The following is a 21,217-nucleotide window of genomic DNA, read 5'->3' on the forward strand; positions in this document are numbered from 1 at the left end:
AATTTGGAAATGGACAGAATTTCCTCCAAAGGCAAAGTGATTATTTAGGCAGAAGGTTTGAATTTTTTTTTTTTTTGCTTTAGCCCTCCTTCCCTTCACAGGACACAAAAGAATATCTGGATGAAGAATATCTTATTTCTCAAAGGGGAAACTAATGATATTTGGCCCCAGTAACCTTTCTTGGCCTTGCTACTTACACTGAGCTCATCATATGGGCCCGCCATTTACATAAGAAGAGAATCTGTAATAAATTTCCCCATAAATTCCTTCCAGCAGCATGCAAACCTTTTTAGTTCCACGGTGTGTGCTCATATAATGATCCTCCACCTGGCTCCAGATCTTTTTATGTGGGAACATTAAACTAATTTTTCCTGGAATGTGGGATGGTTTCTCAAGATGGCGCACCTGATTCTGAATTGCAGTTCACAAGGCTCTTCGGGAAGATGGATGGATCCCTGGAGGCTCTTTAGGATTTCCATTGCCCTCAGAGCTTCTCTCAGAACCCAACTCATCTCTGACAACCTTCTGCTTCACATTTGGTATCCCTGTGACAGCCACCAAATGATTGGGTAGGGTCAAGAAGTCAACTGGCCTCCTCATATGCTTCTGCCATCACTCCAGGCTTGGGTCAGGATAGGAGCCAGTCTTCAAGGTGTCTTGGGCCACTGGAAGGGTGTGAGAGTGACTGGGAAGGTGGTACAAGTAAAACATCAGAATTCTTCACTGCGCATGGCTTAAACAGTTCATTCCGCTAGTGACTTTTCTTACTGATAGCAATAATATTCTGAGTGATATGATGCTCTCTCATCCATTGTTTTGTTGTGAGAATGTGCTTTCTTTTTGGATGCTAGATGATCCTTAGCAGTACGTAGAATGGCACTACTGGAAGACCTAAGCAGAGAACTAATTCTGGGGTTACTGTAGATACAGATGATATGCATTAACGTATTTCATTTGGCCGCTACCAAATGTTCTCTAAATAGAAGCTGGGAAATGAATCCACTGAATGCTTGATGTGAATGGTCTAACTGAATGGAAAGATGTAAGAAAACATGAAAACATTATGTTTGCAACTGGAGGAAAAGCTCCATCACGGCTTTGTGGTGTTTGTTGCCTAAATGGTAACTTCTGCTGTTTTCTTAACTTTCAAAAAGATCAGTTGAATCTAAATCTCTTGCGTATTCTGTGTGAAGTACCCTAGCTTAAAGCAGAGCCACATTATCTTGCTCAGTGTAGCAAGGATGTTTGCTAGGTTCTGAGTGTAGTCAGAAAACCCTGGCATAAAAGAGATTTTAAATGAACAGATGAATAAAGCAATCAAAGGGTCAGCCAGTCATATCTGAGCAGATTAGAACTTTGTCACTTCAGGTACAAAAATAGATACAGGGTGCTCTGTGACATATCAAACTCACTCATCTGAGGTGCTTATTTTGCCCTGACTCTCAACACTGACTTCAGGTCTACTTTCCCAGACATCTGTCAAATAGTCTCTATAAAATAGAATACCGACTATTACTATGGCTGTATTTGTCTCATACTGTTCAGTTACAAGCATTTCTATGTTTTAGTTTTAATGAAGTATTTAAAAGTTACTGTCATTTTCAATGACTCCAAGCCTGAGATGATTGTTTGTATACATTTTTAGTTGTCACAACTAAAGGAGGTATGGGCTCCAGCGTCATCTGGAGGGTAAGTGTCAGGAAAGCATCCACAATGCATAGTATCACACCTACCACAAAGAATTATTTGGCCCAAATATCAATACCGCTGAGTTTGAAGAGTCCTGGGAAGTTAATCCTTATCATTTTATGTTGCCTTGGCATGCAATGAGACTATAATTTGGACTTTCTTTTACTAGAGGCAGGGCTTTGTTATCCTTGACATAGTGTCTAGTTTTATACTCTACTTAGCTCCTGTTAGGATTGGTGTTCTTTGTGCAGTTGTATTCTGCTGACCTCCTCCCCAGGGAATCCCAGTTATAGCCCCCTGAACTTGCCCACTAACCACCCACACCCCATATCAGCCACATGGATATACTGAAATGACCCACCCTCAGTACCAGGTGTGAGTTCCTGGCACTTGTGCATGCTGCTCTAAATCCACCAATTCAAATTCCTTTTGGAAAATTTCATTAGGAAACTCCCTGGGCCCTAGTAAAGGCTTTTGCTTGCAGGTCACCCTCTCTATTGTTCCCTACCTAATAGTTGAGCATGTGGGTCCTAGATGTGGCTCCCTAATGCCTGGCCTTCTTCCCCTTGGGATTGTGAAGTTCTCTACTCTCTTGTCTCTGGAACCTATCAGAAATATACTGCTTCTGTTATTTCCCATCTTTTGTGGAGTTGTGTGTTCTGTGTGTTTCCCCTGATCTGTGCAAGCAGCTCCGAGAATGCCTATCTTGGTAGGAATAATTGATTGAGGTCAGACAAGAGCTGCAAAGATAATTGCCAGTAAAAACAAGTTTTGTTTTAGAAGGACACTTGGTCATGGGTCAGACACTTAGGCTTTAAGCCGTCCATCAGAATAAAGAACTATCCCATAAACATATTAAAAATCCACGGATGCTTCCAAGAGTCCCTTCACAGCCACTTTTGAAACAAGGCTTCACAAGTTAGACAAAAACACAACACTTGGTTTAGAGACTCTTGGGAATTTCTGTTTCAGAAACCAAAAACAAAAAAAGATTTCTCCCAGTATCCGCTGATTTAGATCATGTGTACATCATGTATGAGGAAGACTGTCTCAAAAATTTCCAAATTTCACTAATCTGATCATATCACACTTTTGCTGAAAATCCTCCAGTGTTTGTGTCCTTTCTTGTGTGTGGACCAGATTCTTTCGCATGATAACAGAATAACTTCCCTTCACTCTGCCAACCTGAGATGAAGAGAAGGTCCCGATCCTTCCCAAGAGGTACTTTCATAAAATTCACTTGCCCTTCTCTTGTATTTGGTGTTCCAGTTTTCCCAGTCACCTCATGACAGCCATGGCTACATGAGATGCTCTGCTTTGGCTGTGGTAAGCTTTGGCACTGGTCCATCCCAGATGACTCTGCCCCAGAGCCTTTCTGGATTACTCTGCTTCTCTGCAGCCTTCCTCAGTTCAGGCCACAAGCAGCTTCTCTCCTACTCATGACCGAGAAATTCTGGAGTTATCTAGAAGGATGCTATCTATGCTTGAGTCTACCTATTCTTTCTTGTGACTTCTCCATACCATCACTGTGTCAGTCTATGCAGTTTCCCCACGTGCTGCATATAAGTTCAAATAAAGCTTCCTTTAGGTAGCATATTTTTCTCTGTTCATGATTTCCATCTCAAGTAGAGCATGCTTAGCTAGTAACTCTAAGAGCTGTTAAAATTGAAGGCTCCTGGTCCTAAAATCAGCCAGAACTGATAACAGTAAGAGTGGTTAGAAGTCAAACTGATGGAAAACCCAATGAAGAATTGCCAGGAGCTGCTAACTCTGGGGTTGCTAAGGGCTGCTGAGAGCTGCTGACTCTGGCTGCCAGAAAAGTGGTAGGTGGCTGCTAATGTCAAGGGCTGTTGGCTGCTGCCATGCAAAATTTGGGCTATGAACATTAAAAGAGCTATGCTTTGCTTATCGAAATTCAGCAAAAAAAAAAAAAAAATTCCTCAGCTGGTTGGTAATGAACCCAAGTCATCAACAGGGTGAGTTCACTCAGCCTGAGTCATGGGTACCTATCGCTACCCTCCTAGCAAAGTGTTGTATTGTGTCATGAAAAGAACAAGACTATGAAATTGGTTCAAATCCCAGTTCCTGTATTCATTAGCTCTGTGACTCTGGCCAAATTCTGTGATCTCTCTCTCTCAGTCAAAATATTGTCATTCATAAAGCTAAGATAATTACACAACCCTGCAAGGTTGTGGTAGGGTAACACTTCGTGTGCCTGATGTGTGTCATGTGAACTTTGAACATTATTTTGTTAGTCCAGGTACTGATCTTTTTCAAACTGAACTGTTGCAATAATTTCATGACTGTCCTTTATGAATCTCTTCTTAAGATCATTTGGGGTAGTAATATATAAACTTCTTTTGGTGAAGACTAATTGAGGGAAAACTAAAAAAAAGTTATCAAGTTTTTGTTTCCTCATGGCAAAAGATGAAATAATTTTGTTGAGTTTCAGGAAAAATGAGTGGGTACTTGTAAGTGAAATATATCAGTTTATTCAACTGAAAAAAAATGTCAATTCAAAACTGTTATTTAATCACGAGCAGGGTAGTAGATAAATATGTTAATATGAAAATAGTAATGCAAAATGGTTTTCTATGTTTCTTTTTCTCCTGAAATTAGGTCACAGATCATTGCTGAGGAAAGAAAGCCACGTGGCCCCAGGTCTGAGTTACTTGGTCTCGTCCATCTAGGACACTGTCAATTTGGATTTACCTTTCATTACAAGTTGGAATGTCCTTGTTCCCAACCAGTAATGACCAATAATAGTGCTTTAAGTGTTCATTGATATGTCCAGTATCTCTTGTACCTAAGCCTATTCCTTTTTTTCTGGTTTTCTCTACTTTCTTACTTTATCGACCAGCTCTAGCTACACAGAGCTATGCAAACATTCCCTGAATTTTTCATAAATATGTTTTATTCTTGTATGTTTTTTATACCATTTTCTCAGCCTGAAAATCAGTCACTCTCCCATTCCTGACTGCAGAAATCCTACTCTTGAGTTTCATGAATTCTTCCTTGAATTCTTCCAGTCAGACAAGGTCATACAATTCTCTCAATGCACATTGCAATTTTACTTATATTTTTGTTAAAGGATTGATTAAATTCTCCCAGAAGTTACAATGAAGTTTTTGTTCTTGCATTAGAAGAGATCTATATGGTATCAGGCTGTCTCTTACTCTTATCTTGGTTCTTAACTTTCATGTTTTTATGCTTCACAAATGATTTTACATTCAGTCATTGCTTATTAATCTTTTTTCCTACAGAAAAGAGAAAAAATGTTTATTAGCATATTACACTTTCTTTAAAGTAGTTACAATTAAGTGAACTAATATATGCTAAGATATGTTATAAGCATCTTGTAAATATTTTTCAAACAATATTTATTGCTCTCATTAGGATACAGTTGTTAAGAAGAAGATAATCTTGTCAGACAGAATTTATTAATATCAATCTGGCTTGGCCATTTTCCAAGTGCCATATGGTAGGTATTAAATGCTTTGGGGGCAAATTACTTCATGCACTTTAATGAGTTTTTTTTTCTTTCATTCTGTGATGGCATCTTTATCAAAGTAAATGAGAAGTGCCTGCTATTTTCTTAGCTTAGTACCTAGCACATTGCAAATGCTTAATCATTATTAACTGCCATGGTGACAATTGAAAAAAATACACAAATCGTAGCTCACTTTGGAAAATGACAAAAGAATCAAGCATAGTGTCTGTTTCTGCATTCATTTCTTTAAACAAAGGGTAACATTTTGGAAGCAAATGAGCTGTTGGCTTAGAAAAGTTCCCAATATAGAATTGGCCAATTATCTTATAACCCCCACTGTGTTCCTGTCTGCCCAGGGCTCCTCCTCTAGCTCAGCACTGGAACACCTGCCCTGTTGGCAGACTGAAGAGGACCCAATCTGCTAACATAATAGAATGCCTTAGAGTTTGGCCAACAGTAAAGACAGATGCTGTGTAAGGTTGAATGAGGTAACATGATCGTTCTTTGGATGTACTGTTTTGTTACATTTTTTCTTTATTATAAAAACGTGTGTATCTCTAGTTAGTATGGAATTACCACTTGCCAATTGCTGTCTGTCCCACAAAGCGTGTATCTTTATACTCACCGTAACTGCTTTTGAGTTGTTATTATATGCTGCCACACTTTTAGATTTTTTGAACTTTTCAGTGCATGAAACATGTCTTGTTCTATTTTTTATCTTTCATAAGGAACCCACTAATTAATTGATGCATGTGAATTCCTAAAACAATTGTCATACTTAAAAACATTTTAGTACAGAATTTAAAAAAAAAACCCAAATCACTAGTTAATAAATTACATATTGTTTTCTTCTCTAAATAATAAATTTTTTTTCTGTTACAGATACAAATATGAGACTAGGCAGAGATTAGAATTCATAAGTCCAGATAACCCTAAACTTAATCGTGGACTTCACCTTTACTTATTCTCATAATTTTCATCATCCATGGCTAGCCACCCATAGTTTTTATGCACAAATACAAGCCATGGCAGCCATACTTTTTGACTATTCAAGGAAAGACAGAAATCTGGACTTTTGAGGCACAGTTTTGTTTTTTTAAGGTTGATGACCACTTCAGTTTTTTTAAAAACAGTGCATACGCCAAACAAGATATGTCTGTGGACTACTGTGTGAATGTGCACTGTGACCTCTGGTAGTAGCAGGGAAGAGAAGAAGCTACGTCAACATTTTCTCAATTTAGTAAGCAAGTTAAAAATCTTGAGCAGAGTTAAGAATGACTGTTTTCCTATTTGAAAACAAAGCTGAAGGTATCATACCAAGTGATATTTGATAATAAGAAATAAATAAGGGAATACCTATGAAAGGTAGTGGCTATATAAGTAGTACTATATCAGTTGTTTTCAGTTAATTTTTCAATTCTCTTACTATATACAATTATAATTGGGAAGGCAGAGAGAAAGAACAGCCCAATAAAGGCACAAGTTGCTAAATTTTCTTTGAAATCTCTATTTTGGTCCATTGTGGATCATGAGATAGCCTCTGTATTTCAATATGGATCAAGTTAACAACTAGTGGATACTTCCAGGGAGCTAAAAATAAAGCAAAACATTCATGTGTGCTCATTTGTGGTTAAAGCTCCTAGCTGAAGCGAAGGACTGTTTCTCTTAAGCTCTGGTATACAGAGATCCCTCTGCCTCCCAAGTCTGGATTGGGTTTTTACTCTGAGGTAGAGCCTGCTGGTTGTCTACCCAGCATGCATTTTCCCACTCTTCTCTACTGTCAGATTCTCCTATTGGGAGACAGATATTGTCCCTTGAAAATGAACAAAACCCAATGGAAGAGCTTCTTGCGTCAAGAGTGATCATGTGATTTGTTTCTTGAATAAGAGTGTCTACCTTTTAATGGCAGGAACCTCCTTAATACAAGTCTCTTCCCACAGAAACACTGGAGAGTAGAAATTAAGAATAACAATAGATTTTAGTTCTTTTTCACTAAAAAGTAAGTTTGGAGGTGAGGGGCTGTGTATGTTTAAGTGGAATATATGTAAATGTATTTAGATATAAACAGGATATTCTGAATATGGGGAAAGAGAAAAGTAAAAGTTACCCTGAGTAAATAATCATATTTAAAAGAAGGAAATGTACTGTTGTGGAGCAAACCATCACGAACATGGTAGCTTGAAGTAAATGCTTCCGTATTTTCTTTCCTAATTTGGTAGGTTGACTAAGCCCACCTAAGTTCTTTTGGTCTGTGTGGCTGGGAGCCAGGGCTTCCTCATCTGGAGGGATGCTGGTGTGGTCTGTCCAGGGCAATTCACTCATGTGGTTGGCAGCTGCTGAGCTCAACTGGGGCTGTTGGCCAAAGGATCTTAGTCTTTGTGGCTTATTTTCATTCCACTGGTTTCTTACATCATGGTTTTAAGAGGTTCTAAGAAAGAGTGAAGTTGTATTTCTTTAAGGTATGGTTTTAGATAGTTAAACAGCATTATTATATTAGTCAAGCTTCTTTAGAGAAGCAAAACCAATTTTATATATGTATATACACACATGCAATTGCAAGACATTTATTATATTGTCTTACATGATCAAAGGTTTAATAGTCCAACAATGACTGTATGTAGGCTGGGAGAGCCACAGAATGCAGTAATGGCTCAATTTAAGAAACTGAAGGCCAGTCAGACATGTTGGCATATGCCTGTAATCCCATCCTGAGGGACACTGAGGCAGAAGCATTACAAAGTAGAGTCTCACTTGGGAATCTTAGTGAGATACTATCCAAAGAAGAAAAGAAGAAGGAGAAGGAAAAAGAAAGTAAAGTAAGAAAATGTTGGAGGTCTCAAAATAAGAAGCAGTGATGTAGCCACAGTCTTAGGCCGGAAGACTGGAAGTCCTCTAGAGAGCTACAGGTGCAAGTCTTTGTTCAAAGGCTAAAGAATCTGAAGTTTGATGTCCAGGGACAAGAGCAACACCAAACAAACAAATGTAAAAATAAAACATACAAACAAGTGAACAAAACACCATGAACTCAAGAAGGACTGTGGGGGTCTATGTGGGTTCCCGGTGCCTCTTTCTTGTTCTTTTTGTTTCATCTGGGCCCCCAGCCTATGGGGTGATGCCCTCCATGTTTAAGGCAGATCTTCTCCTTCAGTTTGCTGACTCACATGGAAATCTTTGAAAATACCCCACAGATATACCTAAAAGAATACTTTACCAATTTCCTGGGCATCCCTTAATCCTGTCATGATTCATTAAGCACAGACTTCTCCAAAATGTTATGTGGGTCAAAGGAAGTCAGCCCAGCAGAGATTGAAAGGGGTGGAGCATGGGTGTGGGACTCCTTATCTTGATAGGATGAGTAGCTAACAAGGTTTTGGCTACTGCAGAAGGAAAGGTTAGTCAAAGTTTCACATTGACATAGAGCCATCACTTGACATCTGTAAAATACATCGGGAAGACAAGACAATGCCTAACACATAGCAAGTGATTAGATATTGTTTATTGACTTAATGTTTCAGGTTTTTAAACCTATGACTTTTACTATTCTTTAAGGCGCTTACATTTTCAAATTGTTTTGGAATCTTAGGATTTATTAAATCAAATCCTATATTTTAATTCAGAAAATCTGATCATTATTTATAAACATTTGTCTATGATATTGTCCTGGCTGGCTCTATGGCACTTGAGTTTCTTGGGGTTGTTTAGAGCTCCACTGACTTCTTTTCAAGTTTTTACCTTAATAAGCATTTATTTTTGGCAGTGGCAGGAGAGATGGCTTTTACAACTGAGGTTTCCTCTAGTTTATAAGATTGGAGGCATATTTCTTTTTTTTTTTATTTAAGAGGAAAAAGAGAAAAACACAAAACAAAACAAAGCAGTGTAAGGTTACATATAATACAGAACTACAAAAAAAAGCATAACAGTAAGAAATCACCTGTTAATAGATTACATATTATCATCTTGGAAATAGTTGCTCAAATCACAGTATCAAAGAATACAAAGTAGACATTCAAACAGAGAGACTACAAACAGCTATGTTCAATGATCCAAAAACATTAATATAGTCAGCTATTCAACATCCCTATACACACTTGCTGTTATATCCGTTAGAGCTCTTTTTTCCCCTTCGGAGGCATATTTCTATTCTAAGATAATCTATTGAAAGAACCCATAATGTGTTTGCATCATACCATAGTAATTGTACTACCAATTAAGATGGGAGAGGAGGTCAGTTTTGCCAAAAGGAATTTTGGAAAGTGGAACAGAAGAATGAGGAGCTTGTTGTCCAAATGAAATATTAGCTTGAGTGAAAGAGGAAGCCAGGAGAACCATAAAGATGAGGTGGGAATAAAAACCCTTGATGCAGGCACAACTCACTTGGGGTTAAAACCCAAGGCCACCCTGGAACCTGATATAACCATTCCCATTGTAATCTAAAGCCTTGTCAGTGTACTGCAGGTGTACACCACATGACCAGGTGGGGAAAAAAGAGGTGAAGCCAACTGGGAGATGTGTCGGTTTCATCTTCATAATGCATTCATCCCAAGGTGCATGTGTGCATCTGTTTTCTATTTTAGAACTTTTTACTAGTAGCTTTACAAAAAGTGGGGCAGACAATTCTGTGAGTTAAGGAGACCATATGTTAACAAGAGTTTGGAAGGGAAGTGGTAGAGTTGCTAAGGGATCTATGAGAGTGCTGGGGACCACAAGGAGGACCCCAGGGGATCTAGGAGGCAGTGCCCAGACTTTAGCTTGGGCCACCTAACTGGTCATATGTTCCTCGGCAGTGCTAAATCTTTAGAGAGTCCAAAGAATTTTGAAGACATGGCTTTTTTAGAAAAATTTGAGGCTGATTGCAGTTTGGACAGAACTAAAATGCTTTTCTGATGTGGAACAGATGGAAAAAATCACTGAATTCTAGAACTAGAGGGAACATTCAGTTCAGATACTCATTGACAGGCAGCTCAGCAACTTTGGTCTTGTGTGTCAGTGGGTTACTGGACCAGCCCATGGTTATAGGGTCTGTGTCAGAGGTATACCAGAGGCCTACATTCATGCCCTCCGATCTGAGCTCTTTTTCAAGTGTATGCCACTCTTACGAAGAACCAGCCCCATAAATGTGTGAAGAAGAGTCTTAATAGTTTCAGCATCCTGAGCTCTGCCTTGCCTCTGATGCTTAAAACTGCCTTACATTTGCCAGTGGTATTGGTTGAAGTTCGTGACTGAAAGCACTATCCCTACATTGCTAAGGGATGGGATGCCATAATTATGTGACTACTGAGAGCCCCCTCAGTGGTTTGAACACATTGGAATTTATTGAATTCTGGGGAGTAATGGTCTTCACTTCTGAAAAGCAGTACCTGGAACACCACCTCCAAATTCACTAGTGTACCCAGAGAGTGACCCCTTAGTACTTCATTTTTGCTCACCCAGTCATTTATTGATTTATCGAAGAAAGCTTTACTGAGGATCTGTTCTAGGAAACACATCATGATAGATGGTGTAGGGGTAACATGAAATCAGCATGAACTGGACCTGAAACCTGAAATGAAGAAAAAAGATATTTTTAGGGTTGAAAATATAACTGCTCTCATATAACAGTTAGCTAAAAAAAGATGGCAGGAGTTTGGTTTTTACAGCTGAAGCTGTTGATGTGGGGCTCAAATGTTGGGTAAAATCTGGTTGTGTAGGAGGGGAGAGGTCTCTGAGTGGAGAAGCTGTGTGAGCAGCTTTATCTTGATTTCATTCTCATCTTCACAAGACAGAATCTCAGAGAAGCTATGTGTGTGCTTTCTCTCCTGGTGCTGCCCTCAACAGTTCTGCCAGGTCTTTCACTCTGAGCTTCACATTTCTGTTTTCTCACTCTTTTTCCCCCCTATCTATCTCCAACATTTTGACAAGGCATTAGTAAAGAAGAATCTGGGAAACAAATTAGTTGCTATTAGTACTCCCCATTATATGATCATTGGTGTCTCTAGGAGTCTCCTGAAAAATAAAGGAACATTATCAGCACCTTATAAATGTAGAAATGGGAGCTTCCCCTTGCAAGCCTCTGTTTCTGCAGTCTCTCAGGTTTTCCTGCAGTCTAGTTTGTCTTATTCATCTTGAAACTTCCATGCTCTTGAACACTTAACAAATTCAGTGACATGACTGCTTCTCTGAATAGGGAAACTCTGGGGAACTCCTTCTTTCGCCACAGTGAATTCAAAGGGATTCATTTTGCTTGTTTTGCAGGGACACCCAAGTAAAATCTTCAAGTGATACGCAAGGGTCTTGTAGGCTGTGATATGTGCTAGTTCACTTGGCGGTGTTGAGTTGTCATGAGAATCTGTTGGAGCTGTTTTTTATCATTCCCTCTAGATATGTTGAAAAGAGATAAAAAAAACTTATTGGAAGAAAGTGATAAATAAGGGGACCACGAGGCGGTGGGGCTCTTGCAGAGCTTGCAGAGCTCAGGTTCCCTCTAGTCTCTTAGGATGCACAGCTGTGTTTCTAGCCACATAAGATGTGTGGTTTTCACTCCCATTATCTCTGGCTCTTGCTCTTTGAGCTGTTTTTGTGAAATCTGTTTGGAATTGTCCTTTATTTATTTGTTTTTGGGGACCTGTAATCAGCCTGTGAACTTCCCATTTGATATTTCAAATTGTGTCAGTCTCCTTAGTTCTGTGATTTTGGAGTTCTTTCTGGAAAGTGTAGGAAGGAGAGGAGATGACTTAAGTGCTATTTCCATATTTATGCAAGTCCTTTCCTCCTTTTAGAACTTGCTGAAGCCATTTACTTCTGTTGTAGTTTTCACTGCCTTTTTGGATTTTATGACTGAGTACCTCATTATGGTTTAGATCTAAAATGTTCCCCCAACCCTTTGTGCTCATAGGTGGGGCCTTTGGAAGGTGACTGGATGATAGGTCACTGCAGCTGACTTTCTATTAGGAGGTGGAGACTGGTTAGAGCCTTGCCATTGGGGATGTTATCTGGAAGGATGTATCTTTCTCCTGGATCCTCTCTTCCTGCTCTACTTCACATTGTAAGAAATGGAGCTTTCCTCTGCTCAGACCCTTCCATCTGGATATTTCTGCCATGAAACCAGCTGAGTATGAACTGAAAACATGAGTCAAAATAGACTTCTCTTCCTTTAAATTGTGGGTTATTGAATTTTGCATCTCAGAGGTAAGGAAGGTGACTAAGGTCTCCTGATGGTGGACTTTGCCTGTCTAACTTCTTGTTCTCTACCTTAAGTCTTAGCTTTGTCTTGACCTCTGGAGACAGCCCAGCCTTTGATTGGAGGAATTCTAGGAACAATTGTTCAGCTCAATTTCCTCAAAATAAGGTCTTACTGCTGCTTGAGATCTGACTCTTGCTCTGTTCATTACTTTGTTAATACATTCGCTTGTTTTACGAATATGTATTGACCACCTCACTAGTCTATTGTCATAGTATCTGGAAATGTAGGAGAAAACCATATAAAATATACACCCTCTATATATATATATATATATATATATATATATATATATATATATAATTTTGTGAGTAAATTAACATTCTATACAGTATATTTGATGGTAATACATTCTCTGAAGGAAAACAAAAATGTAAGGAGGTGAAATGTGTCAGGAAGGGAGGAGGTACAAGTTTGTAAGATGTGAAGTCCACTGATCAAGTCATATTTCAGCAGTTGGCACATGGAGCCCTTGGAAAGGAACATCCCAGGAAGAATGAGCAGAAGGGTATCAATGCCTGGTTAGAGTCCATTTAAAATGTTTGAGGATTGGCAAGGAGGCCAGTGTGACTAATATAGAATAAAAAGGGGGAAAGTAATTGTAGATGTCAGAGTGAGGAATGGAGGCTGTAGAATCTTGAGGTCAATTTTAAGGACTAGCTTTTACTGAGTAACTTGAGGATGTATTGGAAAGTTTTGATCAGAGATGGGAGATGATTTATATTTTTAGGGTATTGCTTTGTCTGTTAGAAGATAAATGGAAGGGAGGAAAGAAAGGAAGCAGTTTAGATGGTCTTTCAAAGAGTAAGTTGATGGCATCTTGGACATGGGTGATGGTAATGAAGGTAGGAATAAATGGCTGGATTCTGGATATACCTAGAATATTGAGACAACAGTATTTGCCAATGCTTTGAATGTAGTAGATAAGATTTTGTGTTTTGTTGTTATTTCCTGTGCCTGGGACACAGAAAGTGATCAGTAAATATCCGTGGCTGCAAGATACAGATACAGGTCATGTGAGCCTGTGAATTGCTTTCATTTTACAGTGAAATGGGAAGCAATATTCTAGATGAAAGCATGTACAAAATGGGTGGAGGTTTGGGGAGACCAAGGAATGGGATGATGAATGGGCTAGAGATGAATGACAGGGTTACCATGCAATGTTAAAAGCCCATCTTGAATTGATACAATGGACTTAAAGTGAGCCAACTAGATTTGGAATTTTCTCCAGAATGCTCAACAGAGTTCATACAGGTGCAGAATTAGGCAGACATATGATTTTAATGGAAGACTGGTGATTGTCAAATATATACAAGAAGGGTGGAGGGAGCAAATGAGAAAACATGCACAAAATCACTCAAAGTTGCATTATGAAATCTGAAATGGATTGAGAGGCGAGTAAAGATTTGAGTGGTGAGTAGTGATCAGTGAAATTTTTTCCCTTACCATTCCTCAGATGAAGTTTCTCAGCTTTTCTCATCATATATCTCATCATCATTCTTCCTTCTTGGTCTTAGAGCATATCCAGGTAGGCCAGTTACCTAAAGATCAAATATAGTTTCTTTTCTTTCTTTCACATTCTATATTATATTACCAAGTCTAATTTACACTTTTCATATCTATGTACTTCTCTTCATCTTTTTATTAGTATCTTAGGCTGATTTTTCACTTTTCTAAGTGCTCTTGGCTCTGCTTTTATTCTTTGCAAATAAATTCTATATGATACAACAAAAGTAAACTTTAGAAGATAATTTGGATCAAAATATTTCCATATTTTTATTGTGTCCAGTATAATATACAAATGTCTTAAAAGCCCATTTGTGATATGGCTGCTGGTCACCTCTACAACCTTACTCTGCTTTTAATTCCCTCCCTCATTTATAACTGTAATTTAGTCACCCTGCCTTCTGTTTCTTTGATCGCTTCCTAATCTCATCTCCAGACTACTTCCTTTCCCTTCTCAGACCTGTAACCTGGCTGACACCTATTCATCCTTCAGCTCTCAGCTTAAACTTCTATGAGTCTTCTTTGCTTGGAAAATGGTTTCCTCTGTACATCACTTTCATTTACTTTTCCATTTTATACTTTTATATACTTTAATATCTATCTCTTTTCCCTGACTTTAATTTCTCTCTTGTTAACCTTGTAGAATCCTACCTAGCACAGGATCAGGATCATACTAAGTACTCAAAAATATTTATATAATTAAAAAATGGTGATGTCTTACTTACTTTTTACTTGCCACTGAGATAAAATACCTGATGCCCAAAGTTGGGAAAGGAAAGGTTTATTTCTTACACTTTTTGGAGGTTTCAGTCCATACTCAGTTGGCTCCAAGGCAAGGTGGCATGGTAGGGCTGCAGTTCATGGTGGCTGCAAACAGCAAGGCAGAAACCAGCAAGAGAGAGAGACACCTTCTTCCTGCCATTACATTGTATGCTGGCTCCACCCCCACCCCCCATTTGGGTATATTACTGGCACCATCAATCCAGGTGTTAGACAATGAACCAATCACAAATGCATAATGCAAATGCATGAGACCTGGGGGCCACTCACATAAATCATGACTGGTGAGATCCATGTCAAGATGGCATCTTAAAAATATAATTTCCCATTCTCTCCCCACATCTCACTACAGTGAAAATAAACAATAAAAAAATAGAAACTCATAAGGACAAAGAACAGAAAAAGTGACAGAAATGGACAATATGTATCAAATTTTTGGAACATGACAAACAGATGGAGGATATGTAATTGATTTAATAAAATATAACATGCAGAAAATTCTGTTTTGTCAGGATGAACTGACAACAAATTATCTATTCATCTCTAAGAATCAAACAAATTTTCTAATGTTTAAGAAGCCAGATTCATACTCTTCTGGATAGAGAGTTAGAGAAATCTTGGAGGTACAGGCCTAGAAGGAAAGATATAAACATATGGTCATTTGAAGGGGACCCAAAACAAAAGCTTATTATAAAATGAAAGCTAGCTCAAACAAACAGAAATTTTATTTTTTGTTTTTCAATATGAATGGACAAAGATCAATGAATGATGTGAAATACTGAGAATATAAAAGACACTGTACTAAGACTGTAGAAAATAAAGGAATATAGAGGAAATAGATAATTTGGAGACTAGAAGAAGTAATAGAAGAAATATGTATAAAATGAAAAAATGGCACTTCAAAAAATAAGAATAAAGAAATTTAGAAAATGGACTAATGGCAGGCAATATTAAAACTTAGTAAAAGTGACACTGTTGAGGTTGAAGCCAAGAATTGTTCCTAGAAAGTGGAGGAAAAGATTAACTTCATAAGAAAAATTCTTCAGTGCTCACTTCAGCAGCATATAACCAAAATTGGAAGGATACAGAGAAGATTATCATGGCTTTTGTGCAAGGATGACATGCAAATTTGTGAGGTGGTCTATATTTTTAAAAACCTCTACAAAGAAAATTATATAGTACTCTGAAAAAGGACACTGAAGAAAAAGTCAGAAATGGAAAGATGGTCCCTGCTCCTGCATAGGCAGAATGGCCAAAATTATTATACAGATTCAGTGTAGACCGAATCAAAAAACCAACAGCATACTTGACAGATCTAGGAAAATAGATCCTAAAATTCAAATGGAACCAGAAGAGACCCAGAATAGCAAAAGCAGTCTTAGGCAACAAGAGCAAAGCAGGAGGCCTTTTACAATACCTAACTTCAATCTACACTACAAAGCAACTGTGTTATAAACAGTGTGATTCTAGAACAAAGACACATCCATAAATCAGTGGAACCAAATAGAAAACACAGAAACATTCCCCACATATTCAGCTGTTTGATCTTCGACAAAGGTGCAAAAGCATATGTTGAAGGAAAGATAGCCTGATGTTGAACAAGTGATCTGGGAAAATGGGAAACTGCAGAAGATTGAAATGACTCATTTTTTAATACGTACTAAATTAAAATCAAAATGTATTAAACATCTGAACATTAAAACAGATACATTAAGTTTACTGGATGATAAAAAAATAGGTACAATACTTGAAACCACAGTTATAGGGAAGGATTTTCTAAACAAAACTGCGTTTACTCGAAAAATAACAACAGGAACCAACAAATGGAATTATTTCAGACTAAAGACTTCTTTACAGCCAAAGAATGAATAAATAGAGTGAAGAGACAATCAACACAAAGGGAAAATTTTTACCAGCTATTCCTCAGACAAAGGACTAATATCTAGAACATATAAAGAACTAAAAAAGGTTATACCACTTAAAGATCCAGTCAGAAAATGCACAGGTGAAATGAAGACACTCCTCAAAAGAAGATGTAAAAATGGCCAATGAATAAATGAAAAATTCTCAACATCTCTGGCTATTAGACACAAATTAAAACAATGCTAAAATTCCATGTCTTCCATCTTACTCTAGAAAAAAATGGGAATTATCAAGAAATTTTTAAAAAGTCCTGGCATGGCTGTGGTGAAAAAGGAACCTTTGTACATTGTTGTTGCAAACTAGTACAACCATTATGCAAATCAATTTGGAGATTTCTCAAAGAATTAAGGATAGAAATCCCATATTATCCAGCTATCCTCCTTCTAGGTATCTTTTGCAAAGAGTTTAAGACACCAATCAGAGATATATGGATACCAACATTTATAGCAGCACAATTCATAATAGTTAAATCCTGGAAGCAACCTGTATACCCAAACAGATGACTGGATAAAGAAAATGTAGTATCAATACACAATGGAATGCTTCTCAGCTATGAGGAAGGACAGATTTGAAGCATTTAGAAGAAATTAGATATGCCTGCAAAATATAATGTTGAATGGAATAAATCAGACCTACACGCTTTAGTATTATGTGCTCTCTCACTTGAGTAAGGCAAAGTACTACGAGAAAAATAGAGGAAGGATAAAAGGAGACAAAGGGGATAGATCTCTTGCAAATGGGAAGGGTACAGGGGACCAGGCGTAAGGGTCCTTAGTGAGGATGGGAAAATAGATAGAGTGAAGGTATGCCATGCACAGGATCCTAATAACCTCAATGGATGTGTGTATTATATGTTATAAACATGAACTAAGATTAACAATATGAACAAATGTGAAAATGGGGAAATGAAAATTAGAGGGGTAGGAGGTAGGGTGAAAGAATGGGATTTAAAAAAAGAAACAAGCTGCATTATGTGCATGCTCCAACTCCCAAAGATGATTAAAAAGGCATGCACTACAAACGTATTAATAAATAAAAATTAGTATTTATCTGATCCATATATTATTTTAAAATTTTGTGTATTTCAGAGTTTTTATTTACATTTCCTACCAAGCATCCTGTGGTTATAGAGCTTCAGAAGGAAGTGTAACTGGAGGTGAGCTTGTATATATTACAACTTAGGAGAATAACTCCTTTCCTGTTTTTGGGGAGGTGGTTTCATCTGCTTCCAGGAATCCCAGAAAATACAAAAATTTTTAACTTCTCAAACACGACCAAAGCTTATGTCATTTCCTTAAAAAAAAAAAACAAATTAGAGAAATGGTGCAGAGTTTGGGTAATGTCTCAATACAATATGATTTTCAGGTAGATGAGAGAATTTTTTTCAAATACAAGAATAACCTTTCAAGAGAGAAGAAACATAAATCTCCATATTGTAAAAGTCCACTAAATCCCCCAAATCATTGCCAGAATTAGTGCACATTCTCATGACAGGAATGAAGAGGAAATCCCAAAACTATCCAGAGGGCAAAGCATAAATCATAAAGAATGAGAAACTAACATGATATTCTTTAATAGCAACATTGAAATGAATACAGAAGATAATAGAGCCTCATAATTTGGAAAGAAAGAATGATTTCTGACATACAATTTTATTCCCACAAACACTCATAAACTAGTATGGGGTACAACAAAAATGAAAGTCATCCCATATGCAAAATTTCAAGAGATCTATATCTCATACTTCTTAGAAGTTTGTAGGAGATGTGGTGTACATGAAACAGGAAATGCTATATAAGAAAGTGATAAGGCAATTTCCAGGGTGACAGGAAAGAAAAACTCAAGAATATCTGCTCTTGGAAAGACTGGAGAGAGTAGTAGGCCAATCTGGAGCAAGACACAAAGTCAAAGAAAAGATAAATTAATGGATTTATCTCATAAATTTGAAGGTACAAAATAATACTGAGGAGTTCTATAGCATGTCAGACTTTCTGGCCATAGGTGCCTAGAAAACTAAGTAGATCCCAGGGAAAGCAAAATGTTCTATGATAGAAGAAGAAATATAACCATGCTTCATACTTGTCACACTAGTGAGCAGGCTTCAGTAGACACAATATTGTATATTTTAAATGAAAGTGCATTATATCGGTGGAGTATGGAAAGGGTTAGTATGGAATGAGAAATAGTGATGGAAAAGAGCTAATGTCTCCTCTACCATAATGGGAAGTCAATGTACAGAGGTAAAAATTGAAATTGGGAAACAGTAATGTAAGCACAATATTTAAAAGTTTGTAGAAAAGTAGCTCATTGTGTTGAAAGTGATTGTTTCTGGGAAAGAGAATCATGGTGAGGAAGAGTGGTATAATTCATGGGGTGGGTATTCTTTGTGATGTACCTTTTAGTGTTATTATCTTTAGTGCATGCTTGTGACTGATGTGTAAACATCAAATTCAGGAAAATTAGGAGCAAACTAATGAATGGAGACCCAGAACAAGGTCTCATGGCATCTCTGTCTATCTGGGAATGTGTAAGGTGTGGAAGAGAAGGAGAATCTACTTTACAGAGGGTAGCTGCTTAGTATACCAGGTCAGTACCTCTGGCTGTAGAAGTTTGCTCACTTTAAGGAAATTTTATCTTTAGCCTATTGACCCTGATAGGTTAGCAGTGGACTAATACACATCCCCACACTCACTAGAGGTCTATGGAAAATTTTTCTACACAAAAAGTGCTATAGCATATGTATATTTTTATTTTGTATAATCCATATATTTGGTTTGGAGTTGAACACATGTCAAAATCTGCTTTAAAATATGTTAGCATTTTACCATGTTCTGATCTTGATGGGGAAAATCAAAACTGCTGGTAGGGAGGCCAAAGGGAGTTAGTTAATAATCTTGTCCGTACTCTGATTTACTTCCACACTTGGGTCTCAATTCCTTGAACATTTACATTGACTTCAAAAAGATGGACCTTTAGGTCAGGGATCCGTAAGATGGCCAGATGACCAGACCCTTTGGAGGTAGTGGTTCATCTCTGCACTGAGAGAAGTAAACTGCTGTAATGACATAGAATATGTATGGAAACCAAGGCTCTATTATACTCATAACCTGAGTTAGCACTCTTATTTCTCTTTTCCCCTTTTAAATTGACATGCCTATTTTTATGGATTTTAACCCCTCAATAAAGAGTGTAAAGATTGCATCTCTTGCAGACTGAGGACCTGAAGTATCAGGATGTTTTGGACAGTATTTGCATAGTTGACAGAGAGCAGAGGAGTCTGGTTAGATATACCATATAATCTGATGATTCAAATTTCACCATAAATTGCAGATCAAAGGCAAGGTGGTGATCTTCCATGTGTGAGAATGTAGAATGTGTATGCTCTCATACACACATGCGTTTCAAAATAAATATGTACACACATGGCAAAGATAAAGCTGAGGTTAAGAAGAAAGGACATAAAACTACTGGAGTAAACCAAAGGCAGGAAGTTTAGGAATGTAGAACAGGAAGGAAAGTAGGTGTTGGAGGATTCAAGTTAAAAGTTGAAGGTGAAGGTTTTTTTGAAGCTGGTGTTTCTTCAACTGCAGTACTCTCATAAAAGAATGGCTGCTTAGATGGAAGGAAATGACATATTCAAGTTCCATAGTCAACTAGCAGCAGAGTTAAAAAGCAGTCCATGGCATGCATAATCTTTGGTCCAAAATAATTCCCAATGAATTCTGTCTCTTGCGTGGTCAAGTAGCAAGAAGATTTAGACAGATACATGAGTTCAGGCTTTCATGTGACTCCAGCCTAGACAGAGTTGGTATCGGAAAATACAACAATGCTTCTAGCAGAACTGACTGGTCATCCACTGGAATTTACCTTCGGAGGCTAAGTGGTTTAGAGATATCTGAACATAAAAAGAAGTTCATCTTGAATATATTAGTCTTATATGCGAATCCATGCCAAATGAGAGCTTGAGACAAAATGGGTTTATAGTAATTTTTCTTATCACTGTTTATACCCCAGGAATAATCACAATGTAGTTTAAATAAGACAAAACTTGCAAGGACTGAATATAAGAGTGTTAAGATGATCTGATTGCTAAGCATGAATACAGGGATTAGGAGAGAGCCTGGGACTTGGGGTACAGTGGAAGAATCCAAACACAAAACCCTGAGCGAAAAGACCAGTCTTTATTGTATCCCAGAATCCCAGCAGGAACTAGGTGACAGACTCAAAATGGGTAACTGATAGTTTCGTAAGGAAATGATTTGCAAAGTTGTAGCCATGATGTAAATTAAACAGCACTGAAACTCACTCCTTAGTCTGGCAACAGTGGAGCGCTCACCATACTAAGTCAGAGAGGCAAAAGGATGGAAGAGTCCCAGGAATCTGAAGACAGTAGCCCCAGTCTGAGAAAGGGAGCCTGTTAGGAGATGTATGTATAATGAGGTTGCTAAATTGTGGTGATTTGTTAGAAAATGGGCCGTAGGAAGCAAACCCAACAAAACTCTCATTTCGATCTTCTCTGGCTTCCTGATCTTGGGCTGATAGATAACTTAGTATATCAAAACCAACAGAAAGCTGGAGGGAATTTGGATTCACAGGTGCAGTCTCTGTAAGTT

General features: G+C 37.8%; 1 non-coding gene across 1 annotated transcript; it reads left to right on the forward strand.

Moving 5' to 3' along the window:
* The first annotated feature begins 15,727 nt into the window (after positions 1-15,727).
* Positions 15,728-15,832, forward strand: LOC111757512 (U6 spliceosomal RNA). The gene has a single exon (XR_002791841.1). It is a non-coding gene; the product is annotated as a U6 spliceosomal RNA (small nuclear RNA).
* Positions 15,833-21,217: the final 5,385 nt, after the last annotated feature.

Source organism: Cavia porcellus, unplaced genomic scaffold (genome assembly GCF_034190915.1).
Source record: "Cavia porcellus strain 051 isolate PalLab524CR breed Dunkin Hartley unplaced genomic scaffold, mCavPor4.1 scaffold_1, whole genome shotgun sequence".
Lineage (NCBI taxonomy): Eukaryota > Metazoa > Chordata > Mammalia > Rodentia > Caviidae > Cavia > Cavia porcellus.